Raw genomic sequence first — 14,974 nt, 5'->3', positions numbered from 1 at the left:
GCTTTATATGAAGTGAAGGGGGGAGTTCATATGGCAACTGAAGTTTAGCTGTCTGAATTCTGTTAAGTGTGGACTGGTATGTATGAATGTTGAAACCTATAAGGTGTGCGTATATGTATGTGTAAGTTGTTAGAGGAGCGTGAGTCCATAAAAGTGTTGAGCTTCCTTCATTGACCTTAAATGTGCCATCCAATTAATCAACCATTCTCGTCTAATTACAACTTTGCTAATTTTGATATAAGTGAAAGTGCTCTACTGTGGTTCACACAATACCTAACCAACAAAACTTTCAATGAAACTCATGGGCCTAATACTTGCAAAAATGGTCCATTGTTAGTGGGAGTGCCTCTAGTCATAATCTTGGGGCATATCCTTTTCTCCATATTTAATAATAACTTACATATTGACTTATTTTGACTTATTGACCCTGAACTGTACCCTTTATTGGAGATGATGTAATGATTTTGCATTCAGATTAATCACATTACAAATTGCAAAGAAAGCAAGTGGACTTAATTTCACTATGGAAAGAACTCACCAACATGAACCTTGTAGTAAACTGCAAAAAAATAATTACTGTGCTGTACGGAACACGTCAAAAGCTAAAACCCATCCCCACATTATAAATCACTGACCTTCAAGATACAATACTACCTGGTGTTACAGAACAAACATACCTAGGCATGACTTTGGATCAGTAACTTACCTTTAGAGCACATGTGCAAGATATCACAACAGTTGCACTCAGTCACCTAGGACTGTCATATAAATGCTCTCACCTCCTCCCATTGCAATCCAGGAAAGCCCTAATATTACAAATTATAATGTCAAAATTAGAATACTGCCTGCCATTATTTGCAATAAACTCTTCACAGAACACCCATGCTTTACAGATAACAAACAAGATCTGCAAATTCATAATCCTTGCTACCTCTGGGGACATCACTGTTATTCACTTGAAAAAGCAGGTTAGTTTCCAATGATAAGAGTAGTAATAATAATAATAATAATAATAATAATAATAATAATAATAATAATAATAATAGGTAAGCCAGCTTAATTGCCTCACATACAAAGTAGTAAAGCGCTTCTACTGCCCACCCCTGGCACATGCACTACATATTAGACATAGCCAATATTCCTTACACCCATCTACAGATAGTGCAATTTCTCTGTCTACCCCACATTTCACTAAAGCAATAGGCAAAAGAGCTTTCTCAAAGCTCACATATGCAGCATGGAACTCCTTACCACAAAACATGCAGAAACAGCAGCAAACAACATTAAAAAAGAACTACTTCATTCTCTTAAGTAGGAATATAAGTGCAAATGTTTTCACACTGCTTGGCACTATATCAATCAGCCTGCTCAGTCTGGCACAGACTTCCCTGTGTCTACATCCTCTAAACTAAATGGGAAATATATTATATGACATTTGTATTTGTAAATACGACTCATAACTGCTGATTACAGATATTGATTTTTGGACACTGTAAAGTGTTTATAACATGTTATCCATTGTACAACACCTCTGCATGGTAACTACCTATTCTTTCTTTATTTGTACTGAATTCACTTCAATATTCCCGATCTCTCTACATTACTATGTTATACCCACTGTACCATACCGAATTATAGAATGGTAACTGTATGCTAAATTTGTAACTGCCTGTTTGGCCTAGATTGTGGCTGAAATTGTTCTGAGGAAGAGATCTCTAACCCATTCAACAAAGTAATCAATCAATCAATTAATCTATAAACCAAAACTTATGGGTCTTGCATACAATTAGCTGGGCGTATCTAATGAGTGCAATCCAGTCAAAACCATAAACACATACAAGTGATGTTACTTTTTCTAGCTCTAATGTATAAGCAGAATTAAAATATGTTTTTCTACTACAAGAAAGCTAAAGATGTCCCCTCAGAGATCCTATTTGTAGGTCAATTAAAAGTTAAGTATTCTGAAGGGCATTTTATGATAACTGATTATATTATCCCTTGCTACAATTACTTTTGAGTCATTTTAGATATTTTTGATGTGTTTGAACTACATTGTTGCCTCAGTATGGACTTACATAGCTACTGGCCAGTAGCAAATTGAAAAGTACATTCACACCTGCAATCGTTTTGAATGAGAACTTAGTTTTATGAATAAGCAGTAAACTGACAAAAACATTTACACCTGTTAGAAACAATATGGGAATGTGTTTTTTCTGTTATTAAAGCTTACTCTATTTATGCAATTATTTATGATTATATGATTTATGTATATATATATATATATATATATATATATATATATATATATATATATATATAGTTATTTAGTAAAAACTACAAGAAACACCTAGCCAGGCTAGAGTTTTCACTGTGTGTTACCTTAAACCTCCTGCAATAGAGGCCATGAGATATATGCAAATGACCACTTAAGGACATCAAGTGTTTCAGCTATATGGCTTCTGAATGCTCATGACTTTTTACTTTTTGCTAAGCCTTTGTCGATTTATTCAGGCAAACAAAACCAATTGATTACATGTATTGACCGAATGTCCTTAGCTGGTAAGATCTTGTTAATAACAGTTAAATGTAGTCCTGAAACATTGTATTACACAATAGTGGATAATCAAACTGAATAGGTACAGTATCAGTACAGATTGCTTAGTGCGTATGATAGAAGCATATAACTATGGGATAACAAAGTTATAAGAATTAAAACAATTGCTGCATATTAATACAAAGTGCTAACTGCACAACACAAAATAATCAAAAGGATTGTATGCTAACTAGCCCCTATAACATTAGAACACAAAGTCTGACACAACCAATACTTGTAAGCTTACTAGCATGTACAACATTAAAACACTAAGTCTGACACAACCAATACTTGTCATAGACAATCTGACAAACTTGTAAAAAGGGAGTAACCATGGAGTGAAACAAGAGATCACAGTGATGTGTAATTTAGCACATGAAATAGAGATTGGCGAACTGATAAAATAAGTGAATAGACTGGTACAGTAGTTGTATGTCAATAATATGTTAAAGTGACTTTGGTATTTATATTATTATTTTACACCACAGAAACAGGCCAAGATTATACAGAGCTATTCCTTCAGTATATGTTGAAAGGCTGGCTTGCAAAAGGTTTGCCTTAAAATGAGTGAGAGCTTGTTTCAAAGTTTGCCAGTGTTTTCAGGGCATCCAATGTTGTCAAGATGCATCCAGCTACTATAGCAACCCCAAGAACACAGACAACCATCTACAGCGTTCACTAGGCAAGTAGAGAATGGAAGTAAATTGGCCAAGGCTTTTATTTGTGTCTCTTTCTCACACACAAACACACACACACACACACACACACACACACACACACACACACACACACACACACACACACACACACACACACACACACACACACACACACACACACACACACACACACACACACACACACACACACACACTGTATGCACACTGATGGACAGTTCAGTCACCAATCTAAAACAGAGTGTTCAGTGAAAACCTGTATTAATACAGGAAGGACATACAAACTGCATGTAGAAGGTACTCCAGCCAAAAGCTGAACTGGAGAGTATCTTATTGTGAGGCTACAATGCGACTCACTGTGCCACTGTGCATACAAAAAAGGTAGTAAGCATTCAACTTTGTTTGTGGATTTGTAAGCATGCAACTTTGTTTGTCGATTTAAGGATTACCATAAGGCAACTAATGGCAGATATAAGATCTTGGTTTCAGATTATGTAGTGACAAATGGGTATTAGTTCTGGAGTGATGACAAAGGACAAATGTGGTGACACATTTGTATGCTTGTTATAGTTTGTGGATAAGGATAGACTCTTCAAGCTGAAAATAAGTTCAGAGCAGTGAAGAGCAGGAAGCAGACACATGGATGATGGCACAGAAATTCCTGCACTAGGCAACAGGAAAGCCCAAGCATCGACAATAATAGTGACCAAGTTATTCTTTGGCTATGCAGAGCTGACCTACTTTTCTGATCCATTTGAGCTACCTCAGTGTTTATGTGCTTTTAAAATCTGAGCTGACTGCTTGTAATAAGGTCAACCAGTCTGGTGGAACCATCTTTTTCTATAATGGAGATATCTAAAGTAGTAATAGGTTTTCTACTTATAGAAATACTGGGGTCAACATGATCAGACCTGTGGAATCTGGCTACCGAAGATCATAGCCTTAGTTTTGCTAGTGCTGAGGTAGTCTCTGGCTGAAGTAAACAATGTGAGTAAGGAACTGAATATACTCTACAGTTTAATTATGACCAAATAGATGATATCAACAGTGAAAGTAAACAATGTGAGCAAGGAACTGAAGATACTCTACAGTTCAATCATGATCAAATAGATCATATCAACAGTGAAAGTAAACAATGCGAGTAAGGAACTGAAGATACTCTACAGTTTAATCATGACCAAATAGATGATATCAACAGTGAAAGTAAACAATGTGAGTAAGGAACTGAAGATACTCTACAGTTTAATCATGACCAAATAGATGATATCAACAGTGAAAGTAAACAATGTGAGTAAGGAACTGAAGATACTCTACAGTTTAATCATGACCAAATAGATGATATCAACAGTGAAAGTAAACAATGTAAGTAAGGAACTGAAGATACTCTACAGTTTCATCATGACGAAATAGATGATATCAACAGTGAAAGTAAACAATGTGAGTAAAGAACTGAAGATACTCTACAGTTTCATCATGACCAAATAGATGATATCAACAGTGAAAGTAAACAATGTGAGTAAAGAACTGAAGATACTCTACAGTTTCATCAGGACCAAATAGATGATATCAACAGTGAAAGTAAACAATGTGAGTAAAGAACTGAAGATACTCTACAGTTTCATGAGGACCAAATAGATGATATCAACAGTGAAAGTAAACAATGTGAGTAAGGAACTGAAGATACTCTACAGTTTAATCATGACCAAATAGATGATATCAACAGTGAAAGTAAACAATGTGAGTAAGGAACTGAAGATACTCTACAGTTTAATCATGACCAAATAGATGATATCAACAGTGAAAGTAAACAATGTGAGTAAGGAACTGAAGATACTCTACAGTTTAATCATGACCAAACAGATGATATCAACAGTGAAAGTAAACAATGTGAGTAAGGAACTGAAGATACTCTACAGTTTAATCATGACCAAATAGATGATATCAACAGTGAAAGTAAACAATGTGAGTAAGGAACTGAAGATACTCTACAGTTTAATCATGACCAAATAGATGATATCAACAGTGAAAGTAAACAATGTGAGTAAGGAACTGAAGATACTCTACAGTTTAATCATGACCAAATAGATGATATCAACAGTGAAAGTAAACAATGTGAGTAAGGAACTGAAGATACTCTACAGTTTAATCATGACCAAATAGATGATATCAACAGTGAAAGTAAACAATGTGAGTAAGGAACTGAAGATACTCTACAGTTTAATCATGACCAAATAGATGATATCAACAGTGAAAGTAAACAATGTGAGTAAGGAACTGAAGATACTCTACAGTTTAATCATGACCAAATAGATGATATCAACAGTGAAAGTAAACAATGTGAGTAAGGAACTGAAGATACTCTACAGTTTAATCATGACCAAATAGATGATATCAACAGTGAAAGTAAACAATGTGAGTAAGGAACTGAAGATACTCTACAGTTTAATCATGACCAAATAGATGATATCAACAGTGAAAGTAAACAATGTGAGTAAGGAACTGAAGATACTCTACAGTTTAATCATGACCAAATAGATGATATCAACAGTGAAAGTAAACAATGTGAGTAAGGAACTGAAGATACTCTACAGTTTAATCATGACCAAATAGATGATATCAACAGTGAAAGTAAACAATGTGAGTAAGGAACTGAAGATACTCTACAGTTTAATCATGACCAAATAGATGATATCAACAGTGAAAGTAAACAATGTGAGTAAGGAACTGAAGATACTCTACAGTTTAATCATGACCAAATAGATGATATCAACAGTGAAAGTAAACAATGTGAGTAAGGAACTGAAGATACTCTACAGTTTAATCATGACCAAATAGATGATATCAACAGTGAAAGTAAACAATGTGAGTAAGGAACTGAAGATACTCTACAGTTTAATCATGACCAAATAGATGATATCAACAGTGAAAGTAAACAATGTGAGTAAGGAACTGAAGATACTCTACAGTTTAATCATGACCAAATAGATGATATCAACAGTGAAAGTAAACAATGTGAGTAAGGAACTGAAGATACTCTACAGTTTAATCATGACCAAATAGATGATATCAACAGTGAAAGTAAACAATGTGAGTAAGGAACTGAAGATACTCTACAGTTTAATCATGACCAAATAGATGATATCAACAGTGAAAGTAAACAATGTGAGTAAGGAACTGAAGATACTCTACAGTTTAATCATGACCAAATAGATGATATCAACAGTGAAAGTAAACAATGTGAGTAAGGAACTGAAGATACTCTACAGTTTAATCATGACCAAATAGATGATATCAACAGTGAAAGTAAACAATGTGAGTAAGGAACTGAAGATACTCTACAGTTTAATCATGACCAAATAGATGATATCAACAGTGAAAGTAAACAATGTGAGTAAGGAACTGAAGATACTCTACAGTTTAATCATGACCAAATAGATGATATCAACAGTGAAAGTAAACAATGTGAGTAAGGAACTGAAGATACTCTACAGTTTAATCATGACCAAATAGATGATATCAACAGTGAAAGTAAACAATGTGAGTAAGGAACTGAAGATACTCTACAGTTTAATCATGACCAAATAGATGATATCAACAGTGAAAGTAAACAATGTGAGTAAGGAACTGAAGATACTCTACAGTTTAATCATGACCAAATAGATGATATCAACAGTGAAAGTAAACAATGTGAGTAAGGAACTGAAGATACTCTACAGTTTAATCATGACCAAATAGATGATATCAACAGTGAAAGTAAACAATGTGAGTAAGGAACTGAAGATACTCTACAGTTTAATCATGACCAAATAGATGATATCAACAGTGAAAGTAAACAATGTGAGTAAGGAACTGAAGATACTCTACAGTTTAATCATGACCAAATAGATGATATCAACAGTGAAAGTAAACAATGTGAGTAAGGAACTGAAGATACTCTGCAGTTTAATCATGACCAAATAGAGGATATCAACAGTGAAAGTAAACAATGTGAGTAAGGAACTGAAGATACTGCAGTTTAATCATGACCAAATAGATGATATCAACAGTGAAAGTAAACAATGTGAGTAAGGAACTGAAGATACTCTACAGTTTAATCATGACCAAACAGATGATATCAACAGTGAAAGTAAACAATGTGAGTAAGGAACTGAAGATACTCTACAGTTTAATCATGACCAAACAGATAGATGATATCAACAGTGAAAGTAAACAATGTGAGTAAGGAACTGAAGATACTCTACAGTTTAATCATGACCAAATAGATGATATCAACAGTGAAAGTAAACAATGTGAGTAAGGAACTGAAGATACTCTACAGTTTAATCATGACCAAATAGATGATATCAACAGTGAAAGTAAACAATGTGAGTAAGGAACTGAAGATACTCTACAGTTTAATCATGACCAAATAGATGATATCAACAGTGAAAGTAAACAATGTGAGTAAGGAACTGAAGATACTCTACAGTTTAATCATGACCAAATAGATGATATCAACAGTGAAAGTAAACAATGTGAGTAAGGAACTGAAGATACTCTACAGTTTAATCATGACCAAATAGATGATATCAACAGTGAAAGTAAACAATGTGAGTAAGGAACTGAAGATACTCTACAGTTTAATCATGACCAAATAGATGATATCAACAGTGAAAGTAAACAATGTGAGTAAGGAACTGAAGATACTCTACAGTTTAATCATGACCAAATAGATGATATCAACAGTGAAAGTAAACAATGTGAGTAAGGAACTGAAGATACTCTACAGTTTAATCATGACCAAATAGATGATATCAACAGTGAAAGTAAACAATGTGAGTAAGGAACTGAAGATACTCTACAGTTTAATCATGACCAAATAGATGATATCAACAGTGAAAGTAAACAATGTGAGTAAGGAACTGAAGATACTCTACAGTTTAATCATGACCAAATAGATGATATCAACAGTGAAAGTAAACAATGTGAGTAAGGAACTGAAGATACTCTACAGTTTAATCATGACCAAATAGATGATATCAACAGTGAAAGTAAACAATGTGAGTAAGGAACTGAAGATACTCTACAGTTTAATCATGACCAAATAGATGATATCAACAGTGAAAGTAAACAATGTGAGTAAGGAACTGAAGATACTCTACAGTTTAATCATGACCAAATAGATGATATCAACAGTGAAAGTAAACAATGTGAGTAAGGAACTGAAGATACTCTACAGTTTAATCATGACCAAATAGATGATATCAACAGTGAAAGTAAACAATGTGAGTAAGGAACTGAAGATACTCTACAGTTTAATCATGACCAAATAGATGATATCAACAGTGAAAGTAAACAATGTGAGTAAGGAACTGAAGATACTCTACAGTTTAATCATGACCAAATAGATGATATCAACAGTGAAAGTAAACAATGTGAGTAAGGAACTGAAGATACTCTACAGTTTAATCATGACCAAATAGATGATATCAACAGTGAAAGTAAACAATGTGAGTAAGGAACTGAAGATACTCTACAGTTTAATCATGACCAAATAGATGATATCAACAGTGAAAGTAAACAATGTGAGTAAGGAACTGAAGATACTCTACAGTTTAATCATGACCAAATAGATGATATCAACAGTGAAAGTAAACAATGTGAGTAAGGAACTGAAGATACTCTACAGTTTAATCATGACCAAATAGATGATATCAACAGTGAAAGTAAACAATGTGAGTAAGGAACTGAAGATACTCTACAGTTTAATCATGACCAAATAGATGATATCAACAGTGAAAGTAAACAATGTGAGTAAGGAACTGAAGATACTCTACAGTTTAATCATGACCAAATAGATGATATCAACAGTGAAAGTAAACAATGTGAGTAAGGAACTGAAGATACTCTACAGTTTAATCATGACCAAATAGATGATATCAACAGTGAAAGTAAACAATGTGAGTAAGGAACTGAAGATACTCTACAGTTTAATCATGACCAAACAGATGATATCAACAGTGAAAGTAAACAATGTGAGTAAGGAACTGAAGATACTCTACAGTTTAATCATGACCAAATAGATGATATCAACAGTGAAAGTAAACAATGTGAGTAAGGAACTGAAGATACTCTACAGTTTAATCATGACCAATGACCAAATAGATGATATCAACAGTGAAAGTAAACAATGTGAGTAAGGAACTGAAGATACTCTACAGTTTAATCATGACCAAATAGATGATATCAACAGTGAAAGTAAACAATGTGAGTAAGGAACTGAAGATACTCTACAGTTTAATCATGACCAAATAGATGATATCAACAGTGAAAGTAAACAATGTGAGTAAGGAACTGAAGATACTCTACAGTTTAATCATGACCAAATAGATGATATCAACAGTGAAAGTAAACAATGTGAGTAAGGAACTGAAGATACTCTACAGTTTAATCATGACCAAATAGATGATATCAACAGTGAAAGTAAACAATGTGAGTAAGGAACTGAAGATACTCTACAGTTTAATCATGACCAAATAGATGATATCAACAGTGAAAGTAAACAATGTGAGTAAGGAACTGAAGATACTCTACAGTTTAATCATGACCAAATAGATGATATCAACAGTGAAAGTAAACAATGTGAGTAAGGAACTGAAGATACTCTACAGTTTAATCATGACCAAATAGATGATATCAACAGTGAAAGTAAACAATGTGAGTAAGGAACTGAAGATACTCTACAGTTTAATCATGACCAAATAGATGATATCAACAGTGAAAGTAAACAATGTGAGTAAGGAACTGAAGATACTCTACAGTTTAATCATGACCAAACAGATGATATCAACAGTGAAAGTAAACAATGTGAGTAAGGAACTGAAGATACTCTACAGTTTAATCATGACCAAACAGATGATATCAACAGTGAAAGTAAACAATGTGAGTAAGGAACTGAAGATACTCTACAGTTTAATCATGACCAAATAGATGATATCAACAGTGAAAGTAAACAATGTGAGTAAGGAACTGAAGATACTCTACAGTTTAATCATGACCAAATAGATGATATCAACAGTGAAAGTAAACAATGTGAGTAAGGAACTGAAGATACTCTACAGTTTAATCATGACCAAATAGATGATATCAACAGTGAAAGTAAACAATGTGAGTAAGGAACTGAAGATACTCTACAGTTTAATCATGACCAAATAGATGATATCAACAGTGAAAGTAAACAATGTGAGTAAGGAACTGAAGATACTCTACAGTTTAATCATGACCAAATAGATGATATCAACAGTGAAAGTAAACAATGTGAGTAAGGAACTGAAGATACTCTACAGTTTAATCATGACCAAATAGATGATATCAACAGTGAAAGTAAACAATGTGAGTAAGGAACTGAAGATACTCTACAGTTTAATCATGACCAAATAGATGATATCAACAGTGAAAGTAAACAATGTGAGTAAGGAACTGAAGATACTCTACAGTTTAATCATGACCAAATAGATGATATCAACAGTGAAAGTAAACAATGTGAGTAAGGAACTGAAGATACTCTACAGTTTAATCATGACCAAACAGATGATATCAACAGTGAAAGTAAACAATGTGAGTAAGGAACTGAAGATACTCTACAGTTTAATTATGACCAAATAGATGATATCAACAGTGAAAGTAAACAACGTGAGTAAGGAACTGAAGATACTCTACAGTTTAATTATGACCAAACAGGTGATATCAACAGTGAAAGAAAACAATGTGAGTAAGGAACTGAAGATACTCTACAGTTTAATCATGACCAAATAGATGATATCAACAGTGAAAGTAAACAATGTGAGTAAGGAACTGAAGATACTCTACAGTTTAATCATGACCAAAGAGATGATATCAACAGTGAAAGTAAACAACGTGAGTAAGGGACTGAAGATACTCTACAGTTTAATCATGACCAAACAGATGATATCAACAGTGAAAGTAAACAGTGTGAGTAAGGAACTGAAGATACTCTACAGTTTAATCATGACCAAAGAGATGATATCAACAGTGAAAGTAAACAATGTGAGTAAGGAACTGAAGATACTCTACAGTTTAATCATGACCAAATAGATGATATCAACAGTGAAAGTAAACAATGTGAGTAAGGAACTGAAGATACTCTACAGTTTAATCATGACCAAATAGATGATATCAACAGTGAAAGTAAACAATGTGCATAAGGAACTGAAGACACTCTACAGTTTAATCATGACCAAATAGATGATATCAACAGTGAAAGTAAACAATGTGAGTAAGAAACTGAAGATACTCTGCAGTTTAATCATGACCAAATAGATGATATCAACAGTGAAAGTAAACAATGTGAGTAAGGAACTGAAGATACTCTACAGTTTAATCATGACCAAATAGATGATATCAACCTTGAAAGTAAACAAAGTGAGTAAGGAACTGAAGATACTCTACAGTTTAATCATGACCAAAGAGATGATATCAACAGTGAAAGTAAACAATGTGAGTAAGGAACTGAAGATACTCTACAGTTTAATCATGACCAAACAGATGATATCAACAGTGAAAGTAAACAGTGTGAGTAAGGAACTGAAGATACTCTACAGTTTAATCATGACCAAAGAGATGATATCAACAGTGAAAGTAAACAATGTGAGTAAGGAACTGAAGATACTCTACAGTTTAATCATGACCAAATAGATGATATCAACAGTGAAAGTAAACAATGTGAGTAAGGAACTGAAGATACTCTACAGTTTAATCATGACCAAATAGATGATATCAACAGTGAAAGTAAACAATGTGAGTAAGGAACTGAAGACACTCTACAGTTTAATCATGACCAAATAGATGATATCAACAGTGAAAGTAAACAATGTGAGTAAGGAACTGAAGATACTCTACAGTTTAATCATGACCAAATAGATGATATCAACAGTGAAAGTAAACAATGTGAGTAAGGAACTGAAGATACTCTACAGTTTAATCATGACCAAATAGATGATATCAACAGTGAAAGTAAACAATGTGAGTAAGGAACTGAAGATACTCTACAGTTTAATCATGACCAAATAGATGATATCAACAGTGAAAGTAAACAATGTGAGTAAGGAACTGAAGATACTCTACAGTTTAATCATGACCAAATAGATGATATCAACAGTGAAAGTAAACAATGTGAGTAAGGAACTGAAGATACTCTACAGTTTAATCATGACCAAATAGATGATATCAACAGTGAAAGTAAACAATGTGAGTAAGGAACTGAAGATAATCTACAGTTTAATCATGACCAAATAGATGATATCAACAGCAAAAGTAAACAATGTGAGTAAGGAACTGAAGATACTCTACAGTTTAATCATGACCAAATAGATGATATCAACAGTGAAAGTAAACAATGTGAGTAAGGAACTGAAGATACTCTACAGTTAAATTATGACCAAATAGATGATATCAACAGTGAAAGTAAACAATGTGAGTAAGGAACTGAAGATACTCTGCAGTTTAATTATGACCAAATAGATGATATCAACAGTGAAAGTAAACAATGTGAGTAAGGAACTGATGATACTCTACAGTTTAATTATGACCAAATAGATTATATCAACAGTGAAAGTAAACAATGTGAGTAAGGAACTGAAGATAATCTGCAGTTTAATCATGACCAAATAGATGATATCAACAGTGAAAGTAAACAATGTGAGTAAGGAACTGAAGATACTGCAGTTTAATCATGACCAAATAGATGATATCAACAGTGAAAGTAAACAATGTGAGTAAGGAACTGAAGATACTCTACAGTTTAATCATGACCAAATAGATGATATCAACAGTGAAAGCAAACAATGTGAGTAAGGAACTGAAGATACTCTACAGTTTAATCATGACCAAATAGATGATATCAACAGTGAAAGTAAACAGTGTGCGTAAAAAACTGAAGATACTCTACAGTTTAATCATGACCAAATAGATGATATCAACAGTGAAAGTAAACAATGTGAGTAAGGAACTGAAGATACTCTACAGTTTAATCATGACCAAACAGATGATATCAACAGTAAAAGTAAACAATGTGAGTAAGGAACTGAAGATACTCTACAGTTTAATCATGACCAAACAGATGATATCAACAGTGAAAGTAAACAAGGTGAGTAAGGAACTGAAGATACTCTACAGTTTAATCATGACCAAACAGATGATATCAACAGTGAAAGTAAACAATGTGAGTAAGGAACTGAAGATACTCTACAGTTTAATCATGACCAAATAGATGATATCAACAGTGAAAGTAAACAATGTGAGTAAGGAACTGAAGATACTCTACAGTTTAATTATGACCAAATAGATGATATCAACAGTGAAAGTAAACAATGTGAGTAAGGAACTGAAGATACTCTACAGTTTAATCATGACCAAATAGATGATATCAACAGTGAAAGTAAACAATGTGAGTAAGGAACTGAAGATACTCTGCAGTTTAATCATGACCAAATAGATGATATCAACAGTGAAAGTAAACAATGTGAGTAAGGAACTGAAGATACTCTGCAGTTTAATCATGACCAAAGAGATGATATCAACAGTGAAAGTAAACAATGTGAGTAAGGAACTGAAGATACTCTGCAGTTTAATCATGACCAAAGAGATGATATCAACAGTGAAAGTAAACAATGTGAGTAAGGAACTGAAGATACTCTGCAGTTTAATCATGACCAAAGAGATGATATCAACAGTGAAAGTAAACAAAGTGAGTAAGGAACTGAAGATACTCTACAGTTTAATCATGACCAAATAGATGATATCAACAGTGAAAGTAAACAAAGTGAGTAAGGAACTGAAGATACTCTACAGTTTAATCATGACCAAACAGATGATTTCAACAGTGAAAGTAAACAACGTGAGCAAGGAACTGAAGATACTCTTCAGTTTAATCATGACCTAATAGATGATTTCAACAGTGAAAGTAAACAATGTGAGTAAGGAACTGAAGATACTCTACAGTTTAATCATGACCAAATAGATGATATCAACAGTGAAAGTAAACAATGTGAGTAAGGAACTGAAGACACTCTACATTTTAATCATGACCAAATAGATGATATCAACAGTGAAAGTAAACAATGTGAGTAAGGAACTGAAGATACTCTGCAGTTTAGTCTTGACCAAATAGATGATATTAGCAGTGAAAGTAAACAATGTGAGTAAGGAACTGAAGATACTCTACAGTTTAATCATGACCAAATAGATGATATCAACAGTGAAAGTAAACAATGTGAGTAAGGAACTGAAGATACTCTACAGTTTAATCATGACCAAATAGATGATATCAACAGTGAAAGTAACAATGTGAGCAAGGAACTGAAGATACTCTACAGTTTAATCATGACCAAATAGATGATATCAACAGTGAAAGTAAACAATGTGAGTAAGGAACTGAAGATACTCTATATTTTAATCGTGACCAAATAGATGATATCAACAGTGAAAGTAAACAATGTGAGTAAGGAACTGAAGATACTCTGCAGTTTAATCATGGCCAAATAGATGATATCAGCAGTGAAAGTAAACAATGTGAGTAAGGAACTGAAGATACTCTGCAGTTTAATCATCACCAAATAGATGATATCAACAGTGAGTCATTTTATTGATGAAAACAGTGAAGATGAGGAAAGCCAATTAATGAACACTGTGGGACTACTAATGTCAC

Source organism: Protopterus annectens, chromosome 10.part0 (genome assembly GCF_019279795.1).
Source record: "Protopterus annectens isolate FY-2018-M chromosome 10.part0, PAN1.0, whole genome shotgun sequence".
Lineage (NCBI taxonomy): Eukaryota > Metazoa > Chordata > Ceratodontiformes > Protopteridae > Protopterus > Protopterus annectens.
This window is presented reverse-complemented; position numbering follows the sequence as displayed.